Source organism: Cynocephalus volans, chromosome 2, assembly GCF_027409185.1.
Source record: "Cynocephalus volans isolate mCynVol1 chromosome 2, mCynVol1.pri, whole genome shotgun sequence".
Taxonomy (NCBI): Eukaryota; Metazoa; Chordata; class Mammalia; order Dermoptera; family Cynocephalidae; genus Cynocephalus; species Cynocephalus volans.
The window spans coordinates 145124456-145137438 of record NC_084461.1 but is presented as its reverse complement, the minus strand read 5'-3'; the positions used below and the strand labels follow the sequence as shown (position 1 = coordinate 145137438).

The 12983-nt window shown below is 36.0% G+C and overlaps 1 pseudogene; it reads right to left on the bottom strand.

Moving 5' to 3' along the window:
• Window positions 1-3570: 3570 nt before the first annotated feature.
• Window positions 3571-10034, bottom strand: LOC134370632 (heat shock cognate 71 kDa protein-like; annotated as a pseudogene).
• Between the last annotated feature and the right edge of the window lie 2949 nt (window positions 10035-12983).

The window sequence follows — 12983 nt, the reverse complement described above, 5'->3', positions numbered from 1 at the left end:
TAGGAGTCTTTATCACGAATGAATGTTGTATTTTGTCAAATGCTTTTTCAGCATCCATAGAGATGATCATATGGTTTTTGTCTTTGCTATTATTGATGTGGTGTATTACATTTATTGATTTGTATTTGTTGAACCAACCTTGCATCCCTGGGATGAATCCCACTTGATCATGGTGGATAATTTTGTGTATGTGTTGCTGTATTCCGTTAGCTAGCATTTTACTGAGGATTTTTGCTTCCATATTTATCAAGGATATTGACCAGTAGTTTTCTATTTTTGAAGTATCTTTGTCTGGTTTTGGTATCAGGGTGATGTTTGCCTCATAGAAATGAGTTTGGGAGAATGGTCCCTCTTTCAATCTTTTGGAATAGTTTGTAGAGAATTGGTATCAGTTCCTCTTTGAAGGTTTTGTGGAACTCTGCAGTGAACCCGTCCAGTCCAGGGCTTTTCTTTGTTGGGAGCTTTCTGATAACAGCTTCAAACTCTTAATATCGAGCAATTTCACTGCAGGGTATATATCCAAAGGAATGGAAATCATCATGTCAAAGAGACACCTGCACCCCAATATTTATAGCAGCTCTATTTAAAATAGCCAAGAATTGTAAGTAACCTAAATGTCCATCATCAAATAACTGGATACGGAAAATGTGGTGTGTATATATATATGTGTGTATATATATATATATATATATATACACACACACACAAAATAGAATACTACCCTGCCATAAAAAAAGAATGAAATATTGCCATTTGAAGCAACATGGATGAATTTAGAGAAAATCATGTTAGGTGAGATAAAACCAGGCACAGAAAGAGAAATGTCCTTACTCATAAGTGGGAACTAAAAAATAAACATATAAATAAAAGAACGAAAGATACAACAATCACAATAATGTGTTAAACGTTCAAAGGGAGAACTGAGGTTACTATTAGTGGGAAGAGGGAGAAGGGAGGAATTGATAATGGACCATGAATAGCGATGACATTGTATATTGTTGAATACAATAATTATTCTGATTTGAGCATCACATATTGCACACAGGCATTGATATTCAATTCTGTATCCCACAGATGTGTACAATGAGCTATGTTACAATAAAAATAAAAATTAAAAAAAGATCAATGCATCATGGCAAAAGACACAAATACTTGGATAATGCACATATACAGTCATCCAAAACCATCCCACAGAGTCTGAACTATGATTTGTGTGCAGCTGTCAAATAAAATTAATTACATTTAGTGGGACCAGAAATCATTAGTTATTTAATGTTCTTGGGGCAAAAAGAAACTAAAATATGAGTATAACTTTCTCTCACTCCACATAACAGCAAATGTTTGAGAATTAATGAGAATATTTATTTTACATGAGGTTTTGAAAAGCTTGGATGAAGACAAAAGGCCACATGACAGCTGATTAAAACAGATAATAGTGATCACAACAAAAAGAACAAGAATGTTTATTGAACATTTAACATGTGCTACACACTCTACTAAGAACTTGTTGCTCATTATTAAATTTAATTCTTAAAAAAGAAAAAAGAATATTAGATGTGCATATATCCTAACACCCAACAACTGTCCTTCAAGAGTCACATGTGACTATAATAGCAGACGCATTGTTTCTCATACCAAGATGCTGGAGGCCTCCAAGTTTTCCAACACTACAAGGATGTGTATAAAATATAATAAATATAGATGATGAAAACATGAAATATTAAATAAATACATTAATAATAAATAAGTATCTTAATAAATAATGTTTTACTATAAATATATTATTTTTTACAATTTTTTTTAATGTTGAGAGGAAAATCAGGAGTGCATTTTATAGCATAACACCATTTATGTAAACTAAAAACCCCACAAAGGAATAGCAGCATGTTTGTTATGGACATACACCTAAATAAATATATGGAGGTAAGATTAGAAAGACATGTTAAATTCAGTAAAGAGGTGCTTATAAACAGAGTGAAATGGTTGTAAGGATTGAAGATAAAGGGGGAAAATATCATAAAAGATAAAAGATCTTAAAGCAATGATGAAATTACCATGAATTCAATAACATTAACTCAACTCTTGCACTTTAAGCTCAGACTAGGAAAAACAGAATGGTCTCTGGGCTTCATCCTCGGGCACACAGAGACATGATAGAAGAGAAATGTCACATAACTAAGTGTCTGTTGACAGATTCCACTCCACTCAACTGATTTCTAAGTAGGCAAAACATTCTTATGACCAAATAATAAGCTTGCACACCCAAATGGAAGGAGAGAATGTTATTTCTCCCTTCCCCCTCACCAAATACAATAAATAAATAAATAAATAAATAAATAAATAAATAAATAAATAAATAAATAAATAAATAAATAAATAAAGTAAAAAATAAAAAATATGTTGACATGGAATGCAGCTGCCATCTTTTAACAGTATGCAGCTTATCAAAACATGATTTTATTATCCCCATACTTCTGCAAACTCCCAAATCTCCAAAGAAGAGTAATTCATAGATCTCAGAATCAGTCAGGAGATAAGCTTAAAATAGAAGTAAAATGAGGCATAGTTTGTCTAGAGATTTTTCTTTAGAAAACACAAACTACTCTGTGCAATTATGTTGAGAATTGAAAACTGCTACAGATGGTTTACTAAGAGTATTAATATCATAAGACCATTATATGCAATTTTGTCATTAATTGTAAAAACCCCATTGATATTAATCTACAGAAGTAATAAATTCAACCACATATAATAATTGCTTGTATTTTTAAACCCTAAGAGATTAGACATTTTAAATCTTCTTGTCTCTGCTCTTAACTAGGAAATTTAAATATTAGAAAATAAATTTGAGGCTTCTACTTTGGGGGTGAAAATATAGATTTTGTCAGGAAAACATAAAAATAGATTAATTCAATTTGCACTATTTACCTCACTATAGGATTTCCATAAAAAATGTGATTTAAAGCTAAACATTAGCATAATTTAACATCTTTGGCTCTGAACAAGACCAAACATGGTTCTCGGGTCAAATAATATGTCAACCCTGATATATTTTGCAACATCTTTTCTTTATTATGACTATAGTTAATATGTTTTCTTCTTGTGCTTGTCTTAAAATAATTTTATTTATACAAAAATTTTCAAATATACTCAGTCACAATAATGTAAATACTCAATATTAGGTTTTAACTTTACAATTTAACAGTAGTCAAACACAAAATTCTTAATAATGGTTCAAGAACAGACTGTACACATAAACAATGTTAAAGGATATATTACAGAATGGGATTGAAAAGGAGAAAGTGCTAAAGGCTAACTTTTATTTCCCAGCTTTAAATACAGTTTTATTTAAGACACTGCATTTTCCAATTACAATACAGTACCTACAAAGTGCAATGCTATTTCCTTTCCTTGTGCCTATGTTGCATATTCAAGTATTGAGAATGCCCAGTAATTTATTATAATTTACTATAGCAGCTCAACTTTAGAACTGCCCCCGAATTTGCTACAAACTTGGGTCTATCGATGTTTTGCAGTGTGAAACAATGCTACATCTATATTTGGGTTGGCTTAATCAACCTCTTCAATGGTGGGTCCCAAGGAAGCACCACCAGACGGAGGAGCTCCCCCACCAGGAAAGCCACCAGCCATTCCTCCTGGCATACCTCCTGCACTCTGATACAGCTTGGTAATGATGGGGTGGAAGACTTTCTCCAGCTCTTTCTGCTGATGTTCAAATTCTTCCTCCTCTGCAGTCTGATTCTTATCAAGCCAGTTGATGATTTCATTACACTTGTCAAGAATCTTCTGTTCATCCTCATCGTTGATCTTGCCTTGACATTTCTCGTCTTCAACAGTTGTTTTCGCATTGAATGCATAGGATTCGAGTGAGTTCTTAGATGAAACCTTGTCTCTCTGATTCTCATTTTCAGCTTTGTTCTTTTCAGCTTCTGGGACCATCCATTCAATGTCTTCCTTGCTCAAACGGTCCTTGTCATTAGCAATGATAATCTTGTTCTCCTTTCCTGTACTCTTATCCACAGCAGAAACACTGAGGATGTCATTGGCATCAATATCAAAAGTGACTTCAATCTGAGGAACACCACAGGGTGCAGGAGGTATGCTTGAGTTCAAACTTGCCATGTAGGTTGTTATCCTTGGTCATGGCACACTCACCTTCATAAACCTGAATGAGCATAGCAGGCTGGTTGTCAGAGTAGGTAGTGAAGGTCTGGGTCTGTTTGGTAGGAATGGTGGTATTGTGCTTGATGAGGACAGTCATGACTCCATCAGCAGTTTCAATACCAAGAGAAAGAAAAGTGACATCCAAAAGCAGAAAATCTTGAATATTTTTGGATTTGTCTCCAGGTAGGATGGCTGCCTGGACAGCTGCACCATAAGCAATAGCATCAACTGTTGATGCTCTTTTTCAGCTCTTTTCCATTGAAGAAATATTGTAGAAGCTTCTAAATCTTAAGGATATGGGTAGAACTATCCACCGGAATGATATTATGGATCTGAGAATTGACTAGTTTGGCATCCCAAGGGGCTTTCTCTACTGGGTCCAGTGTACCACAGAACAGGTCAGCAATCAATTCTTCAAACTAGGCATGGGTAATGGAGGTATAAAAGTTGATTCCTTCATAGAGAGTATCAATCTCATTAGTGGCCTGGGTGCTGGAAGAGAGTATGCTTAGCACGGAAATGGCACAAACCTACTTTGGGAAGACTGTTACCAATACTCTGGTCACAGTGTGCCAGATTAGTTTAATGATTCTCAATGCCAGGCTACCAAAGATGCTGGAACCATTGCTGGTCTCAATATACTTAGGATTATCAATGAACCAACTGCTGCTGCTATTGCTTATGGCTTAGACGAAAAGGTTGGAGGTGAAAGAAATGTGCTGATTTTTGGCTTAGGAGGTGGCACTTTTGATGTGTTATTCCTCACTATTGAGAATGGAATCTTTGAGGTCAAATCGATACATGGAAACACCCACTTGGGTGGAGAAGATTTTGACAACCAAATGATCAACCATTTTATTGCTGAGTTCAAGTGCAAACATAAGGACATCAGTGAGAATAAGAGAGCTCTGCAACACCTCCGTACTGCTTGTGAATGTGTTAAGATTTACTTTTAATACTAAACTATTCTAAATTACTTTACTTAACATTATCATGTATAATTTTGATAAGCAAATGAAAACAAAATATGCAGATTATGATTATATCTGGGAGGCAAGATTATAGGATGTATTTAATATTCACCTTCATGCTTTTCATATATTTTCATATATTTTTAAAATTCTCTTTCTTGGTTATATATTTATTTTTTACCCAGAGGGAGAATAAATCTTAAAACAAAAACAAAGAGGACTCTCATTGGCCAGGAGACTAACCTGATATCTCGAGTATAGATCAAGTAAAGATCATCAAAAATTCTAGATAATATATTTTTGAAAAAGTAACTTGTTTTAAAATTCATGGCCAAGAATTCTTAAAAAGAAAGAAAATAGAATAAGACACTGGACAAGAAGAGAATAAGTCGGGGTTGGATGAGTGATGACCTTACTAATAAGACTTTCAATTTCTAAGAAAATCTTATTAAAATATTGATTAACTTAAAGCATAAAGTTAAAAATACAGGTTAAACTTTAACATTTTACTATAAGTACTAGGAAAAAAGTAAAGTACCCATTTTCATGCCAGATTTTAAATAGTATTAGTATCATCTCAGGATATGATAGATCATTGCATATCAGTGAGAAAATTATGCATTATATAATAAATGATGATAAAACAACTGGTTGTCCATATAAAAACAAATCGAATTTGGCCCCATCTATACATCACAAAAATAAATTTCATGCAAACAAAAACTGCAATGAGATATTACTGCACATACATTCAAATGCCTAAAATTAATAAGACTGACAATACCAAGTATACACATGAATGTGAAGAAACTAGAACTTGCATACATGGCTAGTGGGAATGGCAAAATGATAAAACTGCTTTTGAAACACAGTTTTTTTTTATAAAGGTAAATATTAACCTATTATTTCTAGATATTTTACCAAGATAGATAAACATATGTCCATCCAATGACTTGAATGCAAATGTTCATGCAACATTTTTCACAATAGTCAAAAAAAAAATAAAACACTGGAAACAGTCTATTAGATAAATGGATACACAAATAGTGGACTATCCACTCAATGGTATGGAATAGGACTCAGCAAAAAGAAAATTAGAAGAAAACAACTACAGCTATATAAAACAACACGGTTAAATCTCAATTACATTATGTTCAGTGAAAGAAGCCAGATGCAAAAGAATACATGGTATGTGGTTCTATTTACATGAAATTCTAGAAAAGACAAAACTAGTCCCTGGTTATAAAACAGATCAATGGTTGGTTGGGGCCAGGTGAGCTGGGGGGAATTGACTGCAAAGAGACACAAAGGAGCTTTTTGAGGTGAGGGAAATATTCCGCATCTTGATTGTGGTGATTACATGAGTGTCCACATTTGTCAAAATCCAAACCATATACTTGAAATGGGTACATTTTGTTGAATGTGAATTAAAATTCAATAAAATGTGTTTATTCATAATACATATACTCACAAACATAAAAATTTTCACATAGATTCAAAATGTAAATGTTAAAGACAAAACCTTAAATGCCTCCTGGAAAAAAGATACCAGATATAGCTCCATGTTTTCCAGATAGAGAGGAATTTTTTCAACAAATCATAGAAACAAAAACCATAAAAAGATGGATAAATTTAACTGCGTTAATATTACAAATTTCTTTTCTTCTACAATACATCAGAAAGTCATAAGAAAAATGATAACCAGGGAAAAGATATTTGAAACATAGAATGACAAAGGATTAGTATCGAGAATATTTTAATTTATTTTTTATAAGTTTGTTTATTAATATTATTTTTTATATTCCAACTGTTGCAGAGCAGTTGGGGGGAGGGGGAGAGCAGAAGAGGGAAAGAAATAGAATGGGAAAAGGAGGAAGGATGGGGGTATGGTTGAGGCCTGTGGTAACCCCCTCATTCCTGCAGGGGAGACCAGGGGGCTTCCAGCAGTGGCTCAGTAGTCATCACTGGGCTATATACAGATGTCAGGGGGTTGTGGCTGAAGCCCACAGCTCCCCACCATCCCAGCTCAGGAGACCAGGGAGCTTCCAGGGTGGTTTGGTGGTTGTTGCTGGGCTGGTTGCAGATGTCAGGGGTTGTGGCTGAAGCCCTTGGCCCCCCACTGCCTCAGCTCAGGAGCCTGAAGCACTTCCTACGGTGACTCAGTGGTCATTGCTGGGCTGGTTGCAGATGTCAGGGGGCATGGCTAAGGCCCCCAGCCTTCTCCCCTTCCTGGCTTGGGAGCCCAGGGGGGCTTCTGGTTCATCTAGGTTTTATAGGTGTTCTTTGGTGATGTGAGACCTTTACTAGTTAATATCAAACTTTGTCTCTGGTCTATGGGTATTTTGTTTTTACTTTCAGTTCTGTGTTGGATTATTCACTGTTCCCACCACTTAAACTATGCACTGAGACTAATTCGTTGTCCTTTACTTACTTCTAAAATGGGGGAACTTCCTGTGGGGACCAGCACTTGAGCCCTACAGTTGAGTTAAATTGCTGCTTTGCTGCTGATTCCCTGGGGAAGGCTTTTTGTAGAGCTTAGGCTTAATTGTTGACCTTGTATGTACTTCTGGGTCTTCTGAGTTCCAGTATACCTGGTTTGTGTGGAAACTCTGGTCTGGCCTCAGTCTTTTCAGCAAACTACAGCCCCTGGTAGGTCTGTATTCCTGAACAGTCTCCACTAGGTGATCCTGCATTGAATGGAGGGCAGATCAGCTGTCTATGCTGTGCCCCAATGTTCCCCCAATGGACCCATCTCCCCTACCACGCACACTCCAAACACTTCCCATGGGGTGGTCTGGTCCCTTGCAATGACTCACTGGCCTCTGAATGGCTCTTTTTTTCAATTGTTGTGGCTCCTTGCTGCTATGTGGATCCACGGTAACCCCATAAGTGGACTTGCTGGCCTGGGGGGCACATATATGCCACTTCACATGAAGGGAAAGGCTGTGGCTTTTGCAGCTCTTGATCTGTGCTCTCACCAGGGCCAGCCTTGGAGCATCGGGGATTTGAAATGGTAGGAGCGGTCCTTTCTTTCTCTCATCATGGCTTATCCCACCTTCATGAACTCTGTAGGTCTCTGCTCCCCCTCTCCTCACCTCTAGTGACCCCACCGTGACTGTCATTGCTTTTTAATAGTTGTAACTTGGTTGCTTTGTGAGAGAGAGTGACACTGGGGACTATTATGCCATTTGACTGGACTCCTCAGACTTATTTCCAGAATATTTTTAAAACCCTATGAATCAGGAAAGACTACGCAATCAAAAAATGATAAGATCAGAATAAGCAATTCATTTAAGTGCAAATATGACTGGCCAATAAATATATAAATATACAAAAAGATGCTAAACCTTATTAGAGATATTCATATTAAAACTACAACTTGACACCATTTCCCATTTTCCAGCTTTTTAGAACTTTAATGTCTTACAAGATAGTAAGACTTTCACCTACTACTGCTGGGAATCTAAATTGGAACATTTATAAAACCATTTAACATTACCTCATGAAGTTGAATATGTGTATATCATATAACTTAGCAATTCTTCCTAGGAATAAAATATTGCAAATAATCAGTAGCAACCTAGGTAATTTGAATATACTAAATTTTCCTTACAGCAATAGCTTTCAAACCTTAGCATGCAGCAGAATCCCCTGGAGAGCTTCTTAAAACACAGATAGATGCCATGGCCCATCCCAGAATTTCCAGCCCAGTAGGTCCATTATGGTGTTTCTAAAAAGATCCAGTATGAGACTGAAGCTACTGGTCTGAGAACCATACTTTGAGATCCACTGCTCTAAAGTGATGTGCTGCTCCAGCTTTATGTCTGGACATAAACATAGAGTAAAGAAATTCTTCATTTGCTTAAAAAAATCTCCTGTGATATTTCAAGGAGAAGTATTGTCTCTGAGAAACAGAAACAAAATGGAAAAAGCAATAAAATAAGTCTACTCTGAAAAGGGATGTGCCTCAAAGGAATTTGCAGTCTCTGATTTTTAAACACAGTAAGGTTAAGTTATTTTCTTTGTAGTCCTAGAATCTGAAACTACAATACTAATACTTTATCAGTTTCAACAAATTAATCAATCATTTTCTAATTGGGAGTCTTTTCTACTTTCTTACTAATCTGTACACTGCTTTTTATAGAATAGTGAGTAAATTATTCAAGAGATCTAATTATACGTATTTTTTAGAAGACAAGATGGGAAAACCATGTACTTAAATAGGAAGAAATGAACAATCTGATTTTAATTTACTTGTTCTCAACATCAGGAAAGAGAAGAAAATTCCAATTACAGGTTACATTCACAAAATCTACTACAGAATGACAACCTGTAAACAATTCATTTCAAAAACAATTGTTTGGCAATTCCCTAAGATATTTCCCCCAGGATACTCCATGACAGCTTTAAAATCAAAAATTGTGCAAGGCATACAATGTTAGACCAGATTTATCATTGTATGTTATGGCATCATCAAGCAATTCCAATAGAACTTAATAAACTTCTTTGACTAATAAAAGAAGACACATGATTATTCATAGAGTTTTGAGATTTTTATCGAGAATAATTTTGTCAGGAGACTTCCAGGAAGATGGTGGACTAGAGATGCCCAGGGCATGTTCCTCTCTTAGTAGAAGATTGAAATAGACCCACTGCCTCAAGTACCACCACAGTCGCCAGAGCCATTGTCCAGTCCCAGAACAATTTCACATAGCAGAGCAGCAGTCCTGCAGGTTGCTCATCACTGCAGCCACAGACTCTGTGGATGCAAGGGAGGTGGCTGCAACCACTGCCACCCTTGTTGCCACCACAAGTTGCCAAGTACACTGCAGATGCAAGGGAAGTGGTTGCAGCCCACAGCACTATTGCCAACCCCATGGGGTAACCAAGGACACTATAGATGTGAGGGAAGCAGTTGCAGCCACCGGAGCCCCTGCTACCACTATGAGGTAACCACACTGTCACCAAGTACACCACAGTTGCCAGGGAGGCATTTGCAGCTGCCAACACTGCTGCCATCACTACAAGATAACCTCAATGCCACTGCAGACACCATAGCTGTGTAGGCCACCACTGTGAACACCACAGCTAAGCAGTCAGCTCCTACAACTGCCACTTTTGCAGTTACCTCAACAACCAGTGCCACCAGGCAGCCACCATCATTGTGAGAGCAGTCTACTGCCACTAAATCCACTGCTGCCATGCAGGCAGACTGTCAAGACCACCTCCACAGCCACCGCCACAGCATGAGCAGTCAGCTATCATAGCAGCAGCTGCAGCTGCCACTGCCACCGTGCAAGTGGACTGCCAACCACTCAACTCCATTGACACAAGGAGGGTCACCAACAAACTCCAGGGAAGGAGAATAATAGAAGAAGCAACTGCTTTACCAGATGACTAGACATCAACATAGAAAAGCTAGAAATACAAAAAAAAAAAAAAGAAGAAAGAAAGAAAATATAAGTCCTTCAAAGAAATGTACTATTTCTCAAGTACCAGACCCTATAGAGCAGGAAATCCTTAAAATGACTGAAAAGAAATTCTGAGAAAAATCTTAAGGAAACTCAAGGAGATACAGGGAGACACACTTAGATGACACAATTAACTGAGCAAAACTATCCAGGATATGAAGGGGGAAATTTGAAAATATATTAATACTTTAGAAAAGAATGTAGCACAACTCATGGAACTGAAAAAGTCATTCAATGAAATAAAAAACATAAATGAGAGCTTAAGCAGAAGGCTAGAGCAAGCAGAAGAAATAATTTCTGATCTTGAAGGTAGTCTATTCAAAATAACTCAGGTACACCAAAAAATAAGAAGAAGAAGAATTTTTAAAAATGAAGAAATCTAAGAGAGATAGCAGATACCCTTAAGTGCACAAACATTCAAATCATGAGTATTCCTGAGGGGGGAGGTGAAAGGAAAAGGCATTGAGAGCATATTAAATGAAATAGCAGCAGAAAACTATTCAAGTTTAGGGAGAAACACAGACCTCCAGATTCAAGAGGCTCAAAGATCCCCAAACAGATTCAATCCAAAATGGTCCTTGCAAAGGCACATTATAGCCAAACTTGCAAAACTCAAAGACAAAGAGAAAATCCTGAAAACAGCAAGAGAAAAGTGTCAAGTCACCCATAAGGGAGTCCCTATCAGACTAACAAAAGACTTTAAACAGAAATTCCACAGGCCAGAAGAGAATGAAATGATATATTCAAAATACTAAAAGAAAAAAACTGCAAGCCAAGAATACTATACCCAGCAAGGCTACGCTGAAGTGAAGGGCAAATACTGTATTTCCAAGACAAACAAAAACTATAAGAGTTCATCACCACATGAACAGGCCTACAAGAAATCTGCAAGAGAGTCCTGAATCTAGAATCCAAAAAACAATAATCACTACCATGAATACACAAGAAAGAACAAGCCCACTGGTAGAACACAAATGCAAATAAGAAAGGGAAAGAAACTATGTCCTACCAATTCCAAAAACCAACAAACACTGAAAACAAACAATAAAAGATCAAGAAAGAAACAAAAGATATTTAAAACATACAAATGAAAATTGATAAAGTGCCAGAAGTAAGGCAATCATTCAGTAACATGCAAAATGTAAATGGATTAAATTCCCCACTCAAAGACACAGACTGGTTGATTGGATTAAAAAGCTAGACCCAACTATATGCTGTCTACAAGAGACTCACATCACCTGTAAAGACACACACAGACTAAGAGTGAAGAGATGGAAAAAAGATATACCTCACAAATGGAAAGCAAAAATAAGCAGAAATAGCTATTCTTATATCAGATAAAACAGACTTTAAATCAAAAACTGTAAAAAGAATCAAAGAAGGCCAGTATATAATAATAAAGTGATCTATCTAGCAAGAAGACATAAAAATCATAAATATATAAGCACCCAGCATCAAAGCATCCAGATATATAAAAAAACACTATTAGACCTAAGGACAGAGATAGAACTCAATACAATAATAGCTGGGGAACTGAACATCCCATTCTTAACATTGGACAGATCATCTAGGCAACAAATCAACAGAAACATAGGATTTAAACCATACTTTAGACCAATTGGACATGGCGGATATCTACAGAACATTTCATCCAACAACTACAGAAAACACATTCTTCTCATCTGTTCATAGAACATTATCCAGGTTAGACCATATGTTAGGTCACAAATCAAGCCTCAACAAATTTTTAGACATTTAAATCATTTCAAATATCTTCTTAGACCACAATGGATTAAAACTAGAAGTCAATAACAAGAAAAGCTCTGGAAACTATATGAACACATAGAAATCAAACAACATGTTCCTGAATGACATATGGGTCTAAGAAGAAATTAAAAAGGAAAACAAAAAATGTTTCAAAAATAGTGAAAATAAAGACACATCGTACCAAAATCTGTTGAAAAGCTACAAAAGTGGTACTAAGAGTGAAGTTTATTGCAATAAATGCTTACATCACAAGAATAGAAAGATTTCAAATAAACAACTTAATGCTACACCTCAAAAAACTAGAAAAAAAAGAGCAATCCAGTCCCAAAATTAGTAAATGGAAAGAAATAATTAAGATCAGAGCAGAACTGAATGAAATTGAAAACCAAAAAACAATTCAAAAGATCAACGAATCAAAAAGTTGGTTTTTTGAAAAGATAAATAAAATTGACAAACCATTAGCATGGCTAACAAAAAAAAGAAGAGAGAAGACTCAAATAACAAAAATTAGAAATGAAAAAGGCGATATTACAACTGATTCATCTGAAATACAAGGAATCATTCGAGACTACTATAAACAACTATACGC